Raw genomic sequence first — 5,754 nt, 5'->3', positions numbered from 1 at the left:
GGAAGCCTGACAGATAAGAGGGGCCTGTTTACCTGAGAGCAGCATTGTAAAAGGAATAGTCTCAGTGTAGAAAAAAATTGCAGGGAAGAGCAGACAAGTAGATTGCAAGGGATATGGGAAGAAAAGAAATATAATAAAATGAAAACAGACAGATGGGGAGAAAAAAAATGAATGTAGCATCCATCCAGACTTTTTTTTTTTTTATTTCTTCACTAGGGAACATTTAAAACCAAATTATTTTTTATTAAAATGACATAAACAAGAAGATTGTAAAACTGTCCTTGATTCTTACTGGAATGTAGCTAATAATCAAAGTAGCTAGAGCTGGAGTAAAAAGGAACACTTGCATGGCAAAAAAAAATTCCCTGATTTCCGTTTCATTTTTGTGTTTGGTTTGACAGGAAGTTGTTTGCAGGCTTCTTGGAGATTTGGAACAAAAATCATTATAGCAGAGGTGGATCACTGGATCTGACTAATGGTAATGATACTAAAGGTATAATAATTGCAGTTTATGACAATTACATAAATGATAAAATTAAAACTGTGTTTACACAGTGTTAGTGTCTAGTTCTTAAATGTAGGCCTAATGTGATAACATTGTTTTCATTTTAGCTTCTCTGCATCTTGATAAGCTGGTAGGGAAGATATTTTTGCTAGTGTATTATTTATGCATGTTTTTGTTACCTTGCAACTCGGAGTTGCCAGCAAGTGCCATATTAAAAAAAATTGTAAAGCATGTAGTGCACTATATGGCTTAAGAATACAGCTCTAATTCAGTGAGTCTCAGAATTTATTTAATTGAGTTCAAAATAACTTTTTCCTATAAAAGTGTTATTGCACTAAACCAGTTTCAGAAAACTTTAACTAAACTCTAATGCTAGTACAATTGCAACATTCCTATTTGCTCATAAATAGAAATTCTTTGTGAGAAACAGGTGCAGAAGCTGTTCCAATCTGAGATGGTGTTCTATCACAGAATGCACTTGTTGCTACAGTCACGTGGCATTTTACCTTGTAGTTGTGCCAAAACTGCATTCTGAATCTTCTGACCTACAGAACACAGAGTGGAAGATTCTAGTCATTATCCCAACCCAGACTGGCCAGGAGCATGTTGGTCTGATCCAGGGAGGGTCCGTACATGTGCTCAGCTGTGTTAGAAGGAAGGACAGAGAGTTCGAGCTACAAACTTCCAGCATTCATCAAGACAAAAGACAGTATTTTTTTCTGTTATGTTTTTGCAACCTATTGCATTACATCTAACCTAAAAATGTCATATATACATCATTTTGATGATGAAATAATTTCAGCATTTTCTACACAAGGTGCTACACCAGCATGTCTATTTAGTTGCAAGAATATTTTTCTACCATGCTAGTTAAATCAGATTGGCTGCTGGTGTTGGCATAGGTATAGGGTGTGTGTAGGTCTTTCTAGATATAGGGTAGGTGAATGCATGTGTATACATATTTTTATGTATAAAATTAATAAATATTGGCAAATATGCAGTGAGTACTACTGTAAAAGCTTATGCTTTAAGAAAATACTCCTGTGGGTCTATTATCCAGTGCTAGGCTGACAAGGAACTAACAAAGAATTTGAAACCTCCATTTCACTGGCATTACAAATAATTGAGGGGATAAATCAAAGGATACTAAGTCGTCGTTGCTCTAAGTCTTGCACCAAGTCCAAGGAGATGGAAGAAGCTACATGTAAAATAGATGCCAAAAGCATCAGAGGTAAAGACCCTAATGATCTGACTCCTGTCATTTCCCTGATTTGTAGCTGACAGAGACTGATTTAAGTTTGGAAGCATATGGTTTAGCATATAGTTTACAGAATACAGTTTACTACTTTCCAAGGATATTGTCATTTCTTGTAACACTTCACTTTTCTTCCTAAAAGTACCAGCCTGCTAAATCAATTTCCTCTTCTAACTCTACTTCCAATTATCTTATGAATTGGAGGCTTTCCTTCTAATTACTGACATAATTTAAAAATGGTCTTGTTTGGAACCTATATGTAAACATACATTATTCATATAATCAGTTACCTGGCGTGGTCAGTCGCTACACCTTGTATTGCAGTATCTGCTGCTTGCATGAAACCTAAGCCAGCTAACAGCAAACTGACTTTGGTGGGAAAACCAGAAGATATATGCAGTTATTAACAACGTATAATATTTGATGTTATTAGATACAAATCCTTCATGAGAACACCAAAATGTTTTTGGTGTCTACGAACAATGAAGGTGAAGGTCTCAGAACAGGGAAGGAACTGCTGTATCTCTGTAACTTGCCCCATAGTCATAGCATATTCTTCCTTAAGAACTTGTGGGATAAACTCTGGATTTTATGTGTAATGTTTGCAATTATGTCTCTTTGTTCTCTAGAGGATGTATGTGGAAATTTTGTAATTGATATTTGACCTGAGTGCACAGTAATCTTTATAGATGCAAGGTAGATGTCTCCAAAAACTCATTCCTGCTGTAATCTTCCTTATTGTGACTATTCAGACCATTAATTTTTTTCTTTATGCACCTTCCTTTGTTATCTGCCACTTAACTTCTCTTACTTCCTAGAGATTGTGAACTTACTGTGATAAAAGTTTCTTGCATAGATAATTCCAGTGACAAAATTGAAAGCAATTTAATGCTTTACAATTTGAATGCTTTTCAGGATTTTGTTGCTTACCTTTTTTCCATCTTTGAAATAAGGAAAATTCCTTATGCTTTTCAGTTCTTCAGCTGTCCTCAATTAGAGAGTTACCACTGCCATAAACATTGCTAACTTTCATTTGACACATTCTTATGAGAATAACAGCACACAGGTTTCTTACTCCTCTCGGTTCTGATCTGAGTTTTGAGGTCCTCTTCCTTAGGAATTAGCAAAACTAAATGAGTTTTCTGGGATTTCAGCTGGAATCAAGTTTTCCCATGTAGGTAGGTGTGTGGCACCTCATTCATCGTTATCCAGAGCAATCCCACTAAAAGCTGATTCCCTCTATCTACTGTCTCAAGTTATGCCTGATGTTAATGGTATGCAGTGTTCACATAAACCTTGATAGCAGACTATTCTGTTCCTAAAAATTAGAAGGCAAAGAGAAAGATTTAATATTTATTATATTTTAAAAAAAAATAATTAGTAATAGAGTTGGATTTCATATTTATTATTTTGGGCAGGTGATGCTGACTGACTGCTCACCACTGTAAGAGAAAGGCCATCTCTCTGGCCACTGTATCATAAAGTTTTATTGCAAAATAAAGACAGGGTATTCAAGGAAAAGCATTATGTACATTTACAATGCTATTTGAAAAGGGAAGTCTTTTGAAATTTGAAATTTCTGAAAAGTACTAAGGAAAATGTTCTCTCCTGCCATGATACTATTAAATTCGTAACACTGAAGCAATGTGGCTTTACAAATAAAGGGGTACATTAAAATCAGTGTCAGCTCTAACTCAGTAAGAAAGTAGGTTTTCTGTAAACTAGAGAGGAATGTACCCAGCTCCATGTATTCTTGAAGTGATATATGTTATCTCATCTGGAGATGATCTATATAATTCACACCCTGCTTTCAATCCCTACATCAACAACTCATGAAACCAAGAGATACAGCTCTACTATATTACAAAATGCAGACTCAACCCATATTTTGCAGCAGGTACTATGATCTGCTGGAAGTCCTGCAGTATGTGCCCACTTACTTCTGGTCCCTCAATGAGGTGTTGTCTGACACGTTATGAGATGGCAAAGATCTGATTATTTTCCATAGTGATAATGTTTGAAAATATAAAAGACACTTCAGCATTTTTTATAATATTTAATCTGCGTGTCTGATAGAGGAAGTAATGAATGGGATCTTCTTCATGATATCCTGTTCCCCTAATCAAAGCAAATAACGCTTTATTTGAACAAGTCTCAACTGTGTCAGTGGAATGATTTGTAGGCAACAGTTTGGAAGCAAAACTGGAAGAAAGAGTGCTTGCTTATGTATGGTTTTGTAAGGATAGCAGGGGTTTGTATTAAGTCGATGCAAAGGGCTATAAACGAAGAGACAATTTCTTTCACTTACTGCTTTTTACTTGGCAGATTTTAAAAGCAGCATGCTGCAGCATGATCTATTCATCAGGAGACCAGGTGCATGTTCACTTATGCTATCATATGGATTGTGGGATTATGAGTATGTTTTAGTTTCAACCTAGCAAGAATATTCTATACCAGCTGCTAAGTATTAATGCAGTCAGAGTGAAGTAGCACGGTTTTACTTCATTCCCAAGTATTGGAAGTTTCCTGATGTAATTTGCTTACATAAAGTCTGAGAAGTTTTAGGATCAAGTCCTTAAAAGCAAGTCCTTGTTGAAATATCAGATCACCTCTCTGAAAAAAAAAATTAAAAAAAAATTAGCTGTTACTAGATATATCTAGATATATGCCCTGGAACAGACTTGTTTAGCAAGTAAACATAATAATTTTTGCTTTAAGTTAATACCAAACTGCAAGGAAACTGCCAGCTATGCTGTATACTTGTGGGAGGTGAAGATCTTAGATAATTTCACAGATGTCACTTTAAAAGGAAGAGACAGAATTAGTAATATGTGTGTTGTGCAGAGAGCTGCAATCCAACATTAGTAATCTATTCCTGTCATTCTCAAATAGAGGGGAAAGTAGGTTAGTAGATGGACAGGAATGTCTCCACACAGCAACCACAAAATAAGCGCCATGCCTGAATGATGAAGATATTCTTCATATACACAAAATGCAATATATCTGCAACCCGTGATTGTTTGTAAGTAATCAAAGTCATTGTTATCCCTGTTACATGTATAAATATATAGAAAATATTTTTACCAGTTGCACTGGTAAGTTAAAAGGTTTTGTTTCAGAAGTGACTTTCCATATATCTGACATTCCCAGTCATGATTATGTTAATTTTAAAGAAGGAGTAACTGAAAAATTCGGCTAAGTTTGCACTTTAGTCTCTAAACTCAAGGCAGAGAGGGACGTTTTGAAATTCGCCAGGTCGGCGTTGGTGCCCACCTGGGAGCCCCAGCCTGGTGGTTGAAGCGGGTGAGGTGGTGGGCCTGGTAAATGGCTCCTGCCCGACTTCCAGTTCATCCGATGGCTGCTCCCGCTCCTCAGCGAAGCGGGTTGCGGCCGGCGGCCAAAGCCTTCTCCCTCGGGACATCAGCTTTCCCGAGTGCCCCCGAGCCTCTGCTGCCACACCGTCCTGTCCGGGAAAAGAACGCTGAGAAGCGGCAGGCGCCCGAGAGCCCCTGGAGATGCTGCCTGAGCAACGTTCACCTGGGCCGCGCTGGGAAGAGCCCGCTCAGCCCGGCCACTGCCGCCCGCACTCTCGCAGCAGCGGGCTGGGCTCGCCCCGCGCGGCCGCACGCCGGGGAGGTGCCGGGCGGCGCGGCTCCGGCCCCGGCCGCGGCAGCCGAGCGTACCGTCTCTGCCGCCGCTCCCGCCCCCGCCGCCCCGCCCCGACACCACCATGGCCGTGGCGGCGGGGCACGGGGGAAGGCGCGCCGGCACGGGCGGACTGCGCCGCCGAGGAAACCGAGACGGAGGGGAACGCCGCGGCCTCAGGGGTGCTAGCTTCGGCTGGGCCGGGGCGGCCAACGAAGGGCCGCCCGTGGCGCGGAAGGTGCGCGCTTGGGATAGGCAGGGAGGTATTGCCGCGGGACGGGTGTGCGCGGGGAGAAGGGTCAGCCGGCGGGCGGCTGCGAGCCGGCCCGAGGTTGGAGCTCCGAGGCGG

The 5,754-nt window shown here is 40.5% G+C and overlaps 1 protein-coding gene across 1 annotated transcript in view; it reads left to right on the top strand.

The window, feature by feature from the left end:
* Window positions 1-5,501: 5,501 nt before the first annotated feature.
* TLK1 (tousled like kinase 1) overlaps window positions 5,502-5,754 on the top strand; it is a 67,957-nt gene continuing 67,704 nt past the window's right edge. Inside the window, exon 1 of the mRNA XM_041473179.1 lies at window positions 5,502-5,643. The gene's annotated coding sequence lies outside the window, so the exon portion shown is untranslated. The remainder of the gene's footprint in view (window positions 5,644-5,754) is intronic.

Source organism: Pyrgilauda ruficollis, unplaced genomic scaffold (assembly GCF_017590135.1).
Source record: "Pyrgilauda ruficollis isolate IOZ18807 unplaced genomic scaffold, ASM1759013v1 scaffold3, whole genome shotgun sequence".
Taxonomy (NCBI): Eukaryota; Metazoa; Chordata; class Aves; order Passeriformes; family Passeridae; genus Pyrgilauda; species Pyrgilauda ruficollis.
This window is presented reverse-complemented; position numbering and strand designations above follow the sequence as displayed.